Source organism: Hipposideros armiger, unplaced genomic scaffold (assembly GCF_001890085.2).
Source record: "Hipposideros armiger isolate ML-2016 unplaced genomic scaffold, ASM189008v1 scaffold_617, whole genome shotgun sequence".
NCBI classification, from domain to species: Eukaryota; Metazoa; Chordata; class Mammalia; order Chiroptera; family Hipposideridae; genus Hipposideros; species Hipposideros armiger.
In genome coordinates this window covers 284,749-299,491 of record NW_017731967.1, presented here as the reverse complement: position 1 = coordinate 299,491, position 14,743 = coordinate 284,749, and the positions used below count along the sequence as shown (strand labels likewise).

The following is a 14,743-nucleotide window of genomic DNA, read 5'->3' as shown; positions in this document are numbered from 1 at the left end:
TATTTTAAAGACTTCCTTTTAAAGCTAATTTCATCTTATACGTTTGTAAAATATTTATAAAGTTCTGAAGTCCTATCTCAAAAGCAAACTCTATTCCAAGAAGTCTGATTCGATTCTGTCTCCTCTGCTCTATTCCCTTTCTTGCCCTATAATTTTGTGTTTAGTTTCATGATTTACACTCTTTTTTTACTTTAAGTGGATTTTAAAAATTCCTATTGCATCCTCCGTTGCTTGGAGACATTGAACTATGGATGCTCTGCCCATCCTGCTGTCCTTCCTTTATAACACTGCATCGATACAGACAATTCTTTCGGCATTCATTCTGTCATTTGGGACAACAAAAGATTGCAAGCGACACAGACGTTCACCAACAGGGGAGTGATCTTTTCTCTGTGGCTCCAGAAAGCAATGAGAAAGATTTCTGGTGTAAAGTCTTTATATATATATATATATATATTTTTTTTTTTCAGTGTATCTTTGGATGGATTCCTAGAAGTGAGGCTGGATCAAAGGGTAATGGCAACACAATATTGCTATTGTCACATTGTCCTCCTTCTGTGCAGCACCGGTTTTCATTGTCATTGGCAACGTAGAAAAATGACTGTTTTTGCCATAATCTGACCTAACAAAGTATCTTGTCAAACTTTTGGGTTGTTGGCAATCTCACAGGTGAGAAACAGTATCTCACTATGGTTTTAATTCGCATTCATTCTCTTATGAAGAATGGAATTGTCTTCTATTATGGCGAAGAACCATTTTTATTTTGTTTTTCTGTATGCTGTCCAATTCTCTAGTCCTCCCCTGTGCCCCTCGACATATGATTTTTGGTCTTTATTTTTTCTATCATTAGTAGCTCATTATGTATGAGGGATAATAATCCTTCTGTGACATACACTGAAAATATTTCCCCTGGTTTTTCATTTGTCTTTTTCCTTTGCTTTTGGTGTCTTTTCCCTTGCTATTAAATATATATATATATATATATATATATATATATATATATATATATATATATATATATATATATTGAGGGAGAGGGATGAATAGGCAGAGCACAGAGGGTGTTTAGGGCAGTGAAATTACTCTGCATGATACTACAATGATGGTCACATGTCATTAAACATATGTCAAAGCCCATAGGATGCTGTTGGAGGAGGTCATCAAGAGGATGTGATGGCCAGCTGACCTGACAGGTGGGTCTTGGGACAGGAAGGTGTTGTTGAGACCATCTGGACTGAATACAGGACTGAACCCAGTTAAGGCTTCTGTATAAACTTTTAAGATTCTGGTGGGCAGGTGTGGGCATCTACTCGTCCTGCAACTGGCTGCCCAAGACATGTCTCACTCCCTTGCTTGTTAAACCTGCCACCTGCCAACCTGGAGTGCTCTGCCTCTTCCTTCGGTCTCTCCTGACCCCCACGGATGGGGCCAGTTTTGGATTTCACCTGGGGAACTCCCCAGGTTGCAACCCACAGAGGTACAGCACCAAGACTGAGCCCTAATGTAAACTATGGACTTCGGGTGGTGCAAATGCAGGGTCACTGATTTTCACAAAAGCATCGCTCCTATGTGGGTTGTTGATAGTGGAGGGGGCTGTGTGTCGGGGGGAGGGGGAGGAAGTATATGGGAACTGTCTGTGCTTTCTGCCCAATTTTGCTGTGAAATTAAAACGCATATGCAGTTGGGCCTATTTCTGTATTTTCTTGTTAGTTTTATGTCTAGGTACTCATAAAAAGTATCGTTTCTCCCCTATGTGTGGTCACTATTATATTTATAAACAAAGCTAATGATTTCTGGGAGTTAAATTTATGTCCTGCTATTTTACTAAATTCTTAATATTGGTAGAAAACTTTCCATAGGTTTTTTTCCTACATATGCAGTCACATCAAATGCAAATAGATATTGTGTTACCCTTTTAATTTTAAATTCTTATGCTCTTTTCTCTTGCCTGAATGAATTGATTAATTTAATATAATATTAAATATTAGTGGAGGTAATTGACATCTTAGCTTTGCTCCTAACTTAAGTGGGAATAACTTTGTCATTTCCATACTAAGTAAGACGCTGGCTGCTGGCTATTGGGATACACACACATGTATGCACACACATACAAATGTTAAGAAAGTATCCATACACCTTATTGAGAAGTTTTATCATGGATGAATGTTGACTTTCACATGATTTTTTTAGATCAATTAATATGATAAATTCTATTAATGGCTTCTAATATTGAACCTTACTCATATTTCTGTAACAAGTCCCCTTTAATCATGCATTGGTATTTATCTATGTGCTTTTTTATTTAGTTTGCTAATTTTTATTTAAAATTCCTACATTGATATTAATGCATTAGACTGATACATGGTTTTTATTTTTATGTGCAATCTTTGTCAAGTTGTATAGTTAACATTGTATATACAAAACAAAATGAAAAGTTTATCTTCCTTCTCAATTCTCTTGCAATAACCTAAGTAGCATTGGGGTTATCTGATATTTGAAGGGTTTGAAGATATCCCTGTGAATCAATCAATCTTTTTTGGGGGAGGGGAATTCTTTTACCACCTTCTCTATTTTTTTTCCTATGGAAATTACTCGGTTTAGACTTTCTATCTCTATAAGATTCAGTTTTGTTAGATTGTATTTTCCTACAGATATATCCATTTTATCTTGGTTTTCAAGCTTATTTGAATGGAGTTGGACAACGAAAGACATTCTTCCTATGGGTCTAAATTGTCTCTATGTCTAAATAAGGAAAATAACTACTACTTGCCACGTCCCCACAATGACATTGACTGTATTGAGTGCTCTATGGGTGAGTTAACTCTCATACAGACAACTGTACAGGATGGGTGCTTTGTTCTACTTTGCTGAAGACCAGAGAGCCCAGTGGCAGAGCTAGGATTCCCACACTACCCACTTCGATCCAAAGGTTGCCATTCACCGTCCCTTAATAGTGGTACAGAGGTCTTCAAACACTCTCAGGTCAAAATGTCTGGTGCCTCTGAACTACTGTATGTGCATAGATGCATGACCAGAAGCAAAGCATTTCCACAGTTGACACTCAAACACATCTTTAATGGTTTTCTCTTATATGGAAAGATGGAAGAAAATTCTCTCCTAAAATTTATATTTTGGGGAATAATAGTGAGTGTAGGATCTACCGAGGTTCACTGAAATGACATTAATCAGTGAAATATCCATTTCCTCAAGGGTTGTTAATATGAGAGCAGGTTACGGCTGTCACCACGCTCAAGGCTCGTGACCCCCAAAGAGTTCAGACTGTTCTTTCCCTGCCACTTCCTGCCTTGAACTCACATTAAAGACTAGGCAATTCTTAAAGAACTCACAGGAATAATAAGCACTCATTTATAGAAAGGAACAGTTCCTTCTATCCGGCAGAAAGAAATGGGCAAAAGTAAGATGTGTTCTTGGAAGGCTGAAAGAGGACATGCCATGCTAGGGGAATACCACAAGCAGGGACCAAGAAACACACGTGTTTGTGCCCAGGGGTTAAGGGGCCCAGGGGGCAGGAGAGCTGGTGGGCTTGGAGACTGTGGGTGAAGGTTAGGGTCAGACCTGTGGGCTGTCGGTGAGCAGCTGGAGTACAGCATGAGGCCAGTGGGAAGGCACTGGGGGTTTCTGGGGGAGGGAAACTGGTGTGCGTTTGAAAAACAAAGACATGGATATCTGGTAACAGAGTGGAAAATGGGTCAAAAACATAGAACAAAATGGAAAGGTACTCTTTTTCTTAGGTGTTGCCCATCCAACCCCATTTGCCTACTGCTGACAGAACCTTGGTTTATCAGGTAGCAGCAGGGAATCCTTGAGTTCAGAGAAGATGGACGACATCCCTAGCACCTGGGGATGAATCATAATGTGTTAAAGCCAGTCCCTGGTAATCTCATCCCCTTGACATGGAATTTGGTCCTCAGGTTGGAAACATAAGTCAACTGGGTTGGGTTTATGGGAAAGCTGTTGCCTACCTGATAGAGACAGGCTTCACTGGAATAGTCCGTTCCCACTTGCCTCCCCTCCTTCTTTCTGCCCTAAGCAAGGAAACACCTTCAAAGACACGCCATCTTGGGACTATGAGGAAGAAAACCAGAGGACAAGCCCCAACATACAAACTCAGTGGAGTCGAAAGTTCATTCTTGCTGGTATCACGGAATATTTGCACCAGCGCTAGACTGCCTACCTCGGGACTTCTAATTATTTTTCTCATATAAATACTATTTGTTCAAGCCAAATAAGTCAAATATTTGGTTACTTGCAGCTCAACTTATCCCTAATTGATACATGAAGGAAGGTAGGATAATTTAGATGGCAAAACTAGAAGTCACAGCAAAAAGAAAATCACAGGTGAATTTCACTTACAACCTTAAAATGTAAAACTTAAAAGACTAGCAAATGAATCCAAATTGTAGAAAAAGACAAAAAGGACAAAGAAGGGACCTGGGGCTGGCTGCAGCACCGCCAAGAGTGTTTGATAGTGGAGATGAAGGATAAGTGAAGATTCAGGTGGACCGAGAAAAGCCCATGGAATTTTCTGGAGCTGCCATAGCTATCCCTGACATGCCTCACTCCAGACTCACATGAGAGAGAAATAAATTCCCCTCTTATTAAATCCCCTATTTTTCTTCTCTGTTACCAATGGCCAAACAGGATTCTGTTAATACTCTATTAACAAGCCAGGAGAAAAACCAGTTAGTCTCAAAAGATACTGAAAAGTCCACATTCACCCATTATACCAGCTCAAAATGAACCAGGAATAGGAGAAACGTCCTTTATTTAATTATAAGTATTGATCCCAAACTTACAGGAATTACCCTACCTAGTAATGAAAACATTAGAAGCAATTCCATCAAAGTTCAGACAAGACCATGACTAAATATTAGAACAAATGAGAACATTCTAAATGTCTGGAACAAGATCAACATACAAAAATCAATATTTTCCCTACATACCAACATTAGCCAATTCAGCATTTAAACAAAGCAACAACAAAAAACCATTTCATAATATCCAACACCAGTATTGTCTTTGCGGAGTCACTAAACCCCTTTAAATATATTTCTTCATCTATACATGGGGGAGATGCCACAAAATTTAGAATTTTGTGAAGCTTGACTAAACTTAAATAAAAATATCTATCTATCTATCTATCTACATATCTATCCATCTATCATCTATCAACCTATCTATCTACCTACCTACCTACCTATCATCTATCTATTCATCATCTATCTATCATCTATATCTATTATCTATCTATCTATCTATCCATCCATCATCTATCTATCCATCTAGCTAGCTATTATCTATCTATCTACCTATCTATCTATCAATTTATCTATCATCTGTCTGTCTGTCTGTCTATCCATCCATCTATCGATCTATTCATCCCTCTACCATCTATCTATCCATCTACCTATAATCTATATATCTAAGCATGTATCAATCCATCTATCATCTATCTATTTATCTATCTTATCACCTATCTACCTAATCTTCTCCCTCTCTATTTTTACCTACATACTTGCATACCTGCCTATTTGCCTACCTACTTACCTATCTACTTATCTATCTTTCTATCTCTTTTTTGTCTGGCTATCCATCTATCTAACTATATGTTTATTTATCTATCTCACTAACTATTTATATAATATATGTCTTTCTCACTAACAGTCAGCCTCCCTTTTACCTGTTTTCTGTCTGTGTCTAACTATCTGTCTCTCTGTTGGTCTATCTTTTTTATTGCCATCTGTTTACCTGTCTATCTAACCTAGTAACTCACTGTCACACTGTGCATCTGTTGGTCTCTATATCTGTCTATCTGTCTTTCAACTTATTTGTCAATCTACACATATATGCCTGTCAATGTATTCATGTAATTATTTGCCCCCGTCCATCTGTCCATCCATCCATCTATATCTCTTTCCTCCTCCCTCTCTCTGTCTTCATGTTTATCTGTCTCACTGTCACATGACAGTCTATCTTTCTGTCAATCTAACTTTTAGCTATAACCAATCTATCTCTACCCTGTCATAGTGATGAACACAGAGTAGACTGTCAATATATGTTAATCTCCCCCCTTTTCATTTCCCTCCATTACTTTATTTCTCCATTTCTGCAGCCAACTGCAGGGAACTGAGCCCTTACTCTGTGTTATGTGCCAGGGGTACAACCCAACAGCAGGCACAGTTTCCGCCTTCGAAGAGTATTCAGGCTGGCAGCCTAGACTTTTGGTGGTGAGCATATTTTTGTGTATACAGACACCAAGTTGTAACATTGAACATCTAAAACTTATATAATGTTACCAATTATACCTCAATAAAAATTTTTTTAAAGTTAAAGGAGGGGTTTTACCACATGGTGCTTAGTGCTCTGAGGAAGACAAGATGGTGTAGATGCACATATGGGGAAGGCACCCACCGTGCTGGCGTGGAGGAGAGCCTGACAGCGGCTCTTAGGACAGTCTCGCTCATCTGCAAACCACAGTAGGACGAGGAATTGTGCAGGTAAAGAGGTAGCGGGCTGGTCTCCATGTGAGTGTAGAGTGGGAGAGATATGGATGGGGCCAGAAAGACAGAACACGATGTGTATAGAGCTGAAGAACAGGGCAAGGAGACATTCCAGAACAAAATGGTAAGGAGTGTACAGCCTTCAGACAAAAGAGACCGGAGCTAACCTAAATACATGGTTAGACATACTGTTTGTGCAGAATGTAGATACAATACAGTTAAGATGTCAATTATCCTCATATTGGTCTATGAATTCAATGAGATCCCAACCAATAACAAAGCAGGATTCTTTGTAGACACGGACATGCTGAATCTAAAATTTATATGGAAAAATAAAGGACCTATATTAGGCAAAACCATTTTGAAAAAGAAGAAAAATGTTGGAGGATTCACATTGCCCAATTTTAAGATGCATTATAAACATACTGTGGTCAAGACAATACGGCATTGGTGAAAGGATGCTTAGCTCAATGGAACAGAATACAGACAACTGATTTTTGGACAAAGGCAATCCGGATGGAGAAAGGACAGACTTAACAAATGGTGCTAGAACAAATGGACATCCATATGCAAAAATAAACAGAACATCTCAACCTACACCTCATATCACATATAAATTTAACTCTAAATAGAGCATAGGCCAAGTGTGCATGTGTGTTTTGTGTCCATGTGTGGGGGTGTGTATGTACGCGTGTGTATGGTCTGTGTCCACTGTGAGTTTGTGCACATGTTCAGGAGTGTGAACTTCTGTGTGTCAGTGTATGAGTGTGTGCAGTTGTGATTATGTTGGGTGTAAGTACATATACGTGCAAGTGTGTGTGTGTGTGTGTGTGTGTGTGTGTGTGTGTGTGTGTGTGGATTAAGAGGGAAGGCAGAGAAAGTTGTCTAAGAGACATTTAGAGAGAAGTCCCAATGAGCCGGATATTTATACTCAGAAGCTCCCAGAATACTTATGGTAAATAAACCAAAGGAGAAGATGCAGGAGCTCTTTTCCATTTACAAAAAACCATAAATTTCATAAGCGTGGGAGAATTTCAGCTTTTGGGCTTTTTAATAAGTTCATATTAGTTGAATATTCACATGTGAGTGACCGGTAACATTCAGTGTTTCATCTAAATATCTATCTCTCAAGACAGAACAATCCATGTTACCTAAACAACAACAAAAAAAACAAAAAAACAAAAAAAGGAAAAAGGCTTCCATAGATATCCATCATCCTGAATGGCTTTGGACATTTTCAATAGATGACACTAAGACGGATGGATTTTTCAGAACCTACCCAGCTTTTCATAATTGCCTGGCAGCTATATGACCTACTGTGTTAATTTACTAATTGTGTTCTTTTGGGTTACCTGGGTTCTACCCTTCGATCATTAGAAACACTTATCTTAAAATACAAATCCATGCAGGCATCCAAGCAAAACGGGGACAATTTACTTCTAGCCCCCGGTTCTCACTGCTTCATCATTAAAAGAGAATATCAGGTCCTATTTATATTGTGCTGGTGATTATATAACACAGATTCTGGATTGTAGCAGTGCTAAGAAAAGGTTAGGCACGACTATTATTGTTGCTATTACCTATTCACTTATTCGCAAATATACTCTTAAACTAATAACTGTGGAAACCTGGCAAGACCCTCTGGAGTACCATCGTTTTGGTAAATTTTGTATCATACCCAAAGAACTTAGGGTTTTTAAAAGGTTTTTGCTGTATTGAAACTGATGAAAATGAAGTTCAAGTTCCAGGATTAGCTGTTTGAGTCAAGAAAGAAACTGCATTTTGAAAAAGAAAATATATGTGTCCACAGTCCCCTGAGGAAAGAATGGTGAAACCAATTTCACTCAAACACTCAGCATTGGCTTAGGACCACCAAATAAGAAACCTTGCAGCTCTGCAGGAAAGAGTCACCTCCAGTCCGAAGCAATTGATTTCAACCGAGAAAATTCTTTTGCTGTGGAGTATTTTTTTTTCTGAACGGCACATTGTCCCCATAAATAAGCTGCCTCTGAGCTCGAGCCTCTCTAATCAGTCACCAAAGATGTCAGCACAGCTGCCAGAAAAAGGGAGCCCAAATGGAACAGGAATCAGGAAAGGACAACTATCAGTTTCAAGGATTATTAAAGGAGGGGGCAGGTGGGAGACAAGGCAGAAGAAGGAAGATGGGAGAAGCAGAGGCGATGAAAGAGCCCTGCTGAGATGTACATCTCTGAATACCATCAACCCTACACATTTCGTGGATGCTGTATTAGTTATCTATTGCTGGGAAACAAATTACTCCCGCCCCCCAAATTCAGTGACTCAAAACACCATATTTATCATCTCGCAGGTTCTGCAGGTCAGGAACCAGGGTGCCGCTTAGCTGGGTAATCTGGCTCTGGCTCTCTCACAGGCTGCAGTCAAAACGATGGTTGGGGCTGCAGTCTTGTCCGAATGGGCCTCTTCCACGCTCACTCATGCAATTGTTGGCAGAATTGTTTCTTGAGGGCTGTTGAGCTGAGGACCTCAATCCCTTGCCACGCTGCAAAATGACAGCCGGTTTTATCGGAAAGGCAACACACGCAGGGTCGTGTATATCCTGACCTCAGAGGTAGCAGCCCATCACGTCTGCTGTATTCTGTTTATGAGGTACAAGTCACGGGGTCCAGCCCCCACTCTGGGCAGGGGACAACACCAGGGTGTGGCTATCAGGAGGCAGAAGTGATTTGGAACCATGTCTGAAGCAGCCTATCCCAGATGTCCTTGCAGAATTTACACGAGGGTTCAAGGTCATGGTGCAGCTAAAAAGGCAACGCTTGGTCGCTCAAAATTTATCGGCCACTCTTCTATTTATTTATTTCCAGCTAATTGTTATAGAAAAATGTATTCCAAACTTGAGAAAAAGGAAAAGGGGTGATTGCTTGAATGTTGGATATCCTCCTAAAACACGAAGAAGCCTGTTTGATCCTGTTCTGAAAATCTTGGGAAGTGTCACACCTATTTACCTAACAGTTCACAACTCATTAAAATACCAGGGGCTCAGAGCCTGTAATGTTAGACGCCTGCCCTACCCCCCTCCCAACCTCCCCTCCAGTAGTTACTAGTTAATTAGGCTCCTAATTTTAACGATAAGAACACTGAGGGTTTGTGAGCTGAAGGACTTTCTCAAGGTCATCTGGTTAGTGTGTGGCAGAGACGAGATGCAAACCAGACACCTATCTAGACAGTCTAATTTCAGAGTCCTTCTCTTGACTGCCTCGACACACTCCCTTGGGTGATAGCTCACAACCATGGAAAAAAGAGAAAAATTAAGGAAGACGTGACAGGCAAGAAGAACGTCTGGTGAAATGACAATCAGATTATTGGGTTGTTGGAAAAGTCATGGTGTATTTTTTCTATGTTTTTCGTTGCAAAAATGTGTCATGACTTTTCCAACAACCCAACAGTTAAAACCATCAGTGGAAGGTAAAACAGGTGAAAATTAGCTGGGAGGGGTATTCACACAGTCTCCTAGCTAATCCCACCAATTCTGTACTAATGACAAAATTTTTTTTAAAAAAAGTAACTTTATAAAGCTCTGGAAGAAACTGCCTTAGCCAGCTGAACAAACTTATTGTCACCAATCCCAGGTCCCGATGATGTGATAAGCCCACGGATATGGTGTCAATACACAAATGTTTACCTGAATCTAAGTATGAGAAACAGGCAAATCCAGGCTGAGAGATTCTCTACAAAACAAAGGGCTTAGTTCTCCAGAAATGTCAACCACACAAAGAAAAAGACAAAAGCAGGATTTTGGTTTAGAGAGACCAAAGGAGACAACCAAATTCAGTGCATGATAATTAACTGAATGCTAGATACGGGAGAAGAGCTACGAGGAATATTTGGGGGACTACCGGAGGTATTTCAATAGAGGCTATATATCGGATCAATGTTCGATACATCAGTTTAAATTAACAAGTAATAATTTTGAATTATATAATAATTACATATAAAAAATATATTCTCTCTGTATACACACACACACACACACACACACACAGAGTGCCAAAAAATGTATACTTATTTTAAGAAAAGAAAAAACTATTAAAATTGTAATACTCAATATATACCGATAACAAAAATTGAATACAAGTCATGTTTGACTTCTGCAATTACAAGAGGTGCTCAAAGTGGTTCCCATCAGTGTCCAGACACTTCTGATTACGGCAAACTGCTGCTTGAGCAACGCTGACCAAAGTGTCCACCTGCATACATTTTTTTGGCACCCTTGGTATATGTGTGTGTGTGTGCAGTGTGTGTGTGTGTGTGTGTGTGTGTGTGTATAAAACAGTATTATAGTTTTGAAGAAGACAGCCTATGAACTTCAGAAATACATGCCAAAGTATGTCATGATATCTGCAACTTACTTTCAAATGATGCAGAGAAAAAACAGAACACACGTACATAACACACACAAATACATATTTATAATCTCTCCGTGTATGTGTCTACGTGGATAAACATTCTGAGTGAAGACTGTATAGGGGCTCATTTTTCATTTTTCTGTAGATTTGAGGTTTATCAAAATAAAAAGTAGGCAAAAAAGTAAATGAAAACGTTTGTTCAAAGAGTCGTAAGGCAAAGGAAGCACTATGCCATGATATCAACTAGAGACAAGCTGCATTTTTGGACAAGAACTGAGAGGAAACCTTAAAATGGAAAATGACATTTGAAGATGATGAGACTATCTTTTGTTTAGAGGACTCCCGTAATATTTTAAAAATCAATCGTGATAGCCGTTCCTTAAATTTTACACTGGTGTAAATCCAATCGCTGGCTGCTCATGCACCACAGGCATATTCTTTTGAAGAATAATGCTTATTATTCTAGATGCAAATTCTAATGCATTGAAAATTCCTTTCCTAATTTTTTCTCAGTGGACTTTAGCGGAGAGGTCAGACCCCCTCCCTGGCTTAGGCAGGTCATCTGCTCCCGGCTGCATGACAGAGGCTGACTGCACGTGCCCCTCTGGCACGGTCACACAGGACTTACCTTTCAGACACTGCAATTCTCTGGAGGCGTGTGGCAGTCAGGCGTCTGGGCCGACACTGCACTGTCCCTGCTGGAAATGGCCCATGTTGCCCCAGTAGAAGGTGTGAGATCACAGCCACTGAGAACTCTGGGAAAGAAACAAGAGCAAAGGCAATGTTCATACTTCCTCAAGAGTGAGAATTTAAGATTTTAGTTTAAAAAAATTTTTTTTTATATTTTAAAATTTAAATGTTAATATTTCCGATTTCAAAATGGTTTTCAGTATGCAGTAGGAACTTGAAATGGTCTTGACAGTGAACCCCATGTCCCTGACTTTCCTGCCCCGGCACATGTTCCCACCGTGTAATTTTTAGTGATTCCCGGCGTCGGAAGTCAGGTCGGGATAAACGGGAAGTCTCATTGCACGGACTATGAGAAGTGACGCGGGTCAGAAGTCCTGAGAAGCTCAGGCACCATGCTGACGTTCTAGGAGCGTGCACGGTGCTTCTCAGTAGGGCTCACACCAAACCCGACATCTGACATTCCATGAAACTCAGCTGGTGTGATCCCCGGGGAACCTGGGAGTTAGGGAGCTGTCCCCAGTCCCCACCGTGGAGCCCCAGGCACCCGGCCTGTGGTCCCTACGAAATCCAGAGGTCCTGGTGGGGTGCACCATGCTTCACAGTGGGGAGGTCAGGAGGTTACAAACAGCGTCCTGAGTCCAGAGGGTCCCCGTGGACGACGTCATAGTCCAGTTGGGTGCACCATGGTGTCCAGGACACACCAGGATGCAGAGTGACATCAACAGCATCTTCACTCCTGAGATCCACTCACTGACCTGCCATGTGGGCTATGCCTGCAGGTGTCAGAAGTCTACAGTGCTTGTGAGCTACTTTAGGGCTCTGAGGGGAGTCGGGTCACATCCGTCCACCCTACAGACTATGCCACACGGGGGGCAGAAACCCTGCTTTCCCACAGGGTTCCATCTGGACTCTGGGTGAAGCCTGGGGCTCCTGCCTGCATCTGGGGAACACTCCTGTGGGGCTGTGCACCCTGAGGTGGGGGATGGTGCAGCCCGTCCACAGGTCCTAGTGGCCCAGGGCGCCAGACTCCCAGGGACTCCCCCTTTGACATCTTTTTTTGACATCCCCCTTTGATATCTTGACAAATAGATAAATCACACATCTGCAGAAGCACAACTGCATCCAACGTCTCAAAGCTGACGGGATCGCTCTCTCTTTTTGGTGGTTTGTATCTTTTACCAATGCAACATATGCTCGCCTTCTGCACGCCTTTCCACCTTGAGCTCTCCTCTGCCACCTGTACTATGGCTGTTCTTTCTTTTGTAATAGCGCTTCTTATAGTTTTATCTATGACTTTATATTTTTACCTTTTTAGGTCATTTTATTTCAGCTGTGTCTCATTTAATACCGTATAGAGAAATTTAATCATTTACTCAGTTTCAGAGTATGTGTCTTTTATTTGGGGAATTTTATTTGTTCCCTTTTTTTTTTTTGTAGGGGATGGGAGTAGGGCAGAGGGATGGCTGGTATATTGGGACATTTCTTGCTGTCTTATTTAGTATTTCCTATTTCTCAAGGTTTTTTTTTGGTTTGTTTGTTTGCTTTGCTATTGCTGTTGATGGACGTCTTCAATTTTAATTTTCCCGTCAATGAGCATAGTATATTTCTCTATTATTTAGATTTTTAAGTTCTTTATTAAAAAATTCATACTTCTCATACTTCTTGCTTTTCGTAAGCAGCCCTATGGCAAAATACAAATATAATAAAAATAAAAAAGAGACTAGGAAAAATGATTTCCGACACTCTGACCAAGAATTAGACTTGTTTTTTTTTCTTATTAATCTTTTTAATTTACGACAACCTCATGCTCAGAATAATGCCTAGACTACTACAAAACAGTGCTGCATTTTGAAAAGAAATGACATCAGCAAAACGGTTCTGAGTTTAAAGTCATTACTAGACAAAGGCTACCCACTTTAATTTGCAGGCCATGATACATCCCTGTAAAATTTCCTTCTCCTCTTTCTTCTATCGCCCCTTCCTAGAAAAACTTATCTTTAATTAACAAAATGAAGCTTTTTAAAGTACCTTCTGGCAAAAGTAGCTTTAGAAATCCCACAGGAGGAGCATTCAAAGGCTTCTCTGATTCTATTAGATACAAACGAGGGAGAATTAATGTTGAACTTCCTTTGAAGTATCTGATGAGACTCTAACCCATTGGCAAAAGTGTCCAGGTACAGCTCTGGGGTTATACAGAAAGAACCTTTGTCAGAATAAGTGGGGGAGAAGCTTCATTTATGATCTGCCTTGTATAAAACAAATAATAAAAATTAGACTTCTTAACGTACAAAAAAAGCTTACATTGTTGATAAAGGACTGCAGTCATGATTGTAGATTGGCTCAGCCACTATGGAAAACAGTATGGAAGCTCTTCAAAAAATTAAGAATAGAACTACCATATGATCCAGCAATTCCACTTTTGGGTATTTATCCAAAAGAAATGAAATCACTATGTTGAAGAGATACCTGCACCCTATGCTCACTGCAGCATTACGTACAGTAGCCAAGACTTGGAAACAACCTAAGTGTCCATCAACAGGTGAATGGATAAAGAAGTTGTCCGATGCAATATTATTCAGTCATACAACATGGTCAGACATCCCATGTTCATGGACTGAAAGACCCCACACAATAAACACATGAATTTCCCCCCAAGTGATCTATAAGTTTATTGCCATTCCTGTCAAAATCCTAGCAAGATGTTAGTGGATATAGACAAACACATCGTATAACTGATATGGCAAGACAAAGGAACTAGATGAGCTAGAACAGTTTTGAAATATAAAAATAATTTCGGATTTATCACTTTACCTGAATTTAAGACTTGCTAAAATATATAACTACAGCGTATTATATGGCTACACAGATCAGAGGTACAGAATAGAGAACCGTGAAATAGACCTATACAAGCATAGCCAATTGATTTTTTTTTTGCTTTGGCTGCATTTTTAAACATGCAAATTATAATGTATTTATTGAAATATAATTCATATACCATATAGTTATGTCATTTAAAGTATACAATTCAATGGCTGTTGTAATATTACACCAAGTTTTCACAATTATTAAATATATAACATAAAATTTCACATTTTAACTGTTTTTAACTGTAGAATTCAGTGGCATTCAAAAATGTAGAACGCTTCA

The 14,743-nt window shown here is 39.8% G+C and overlaps 1 protein-coding gene across 1 annotated transcript in view; it reads right to left on the bottom strand.

Moving 5' to 3' along the window:
• The window catches only part of OTUD7A (OTU deubiquitinase 7A), a 243,808-nt gene that overhangs the window by 106,677 nt on the left and 122,388 nt on the right, over positions 1-14,743 (bottom strand). The window contains exon 2 of the mRNA XM_019625148.1: positions 11,535-11,661. The gene's annotated coding sequence lies outside the window, so the exon portion shown is untranslated. The remainder of the gene's footprint in view (positions 1-11,534; positions 11,662-14,743) is intronic.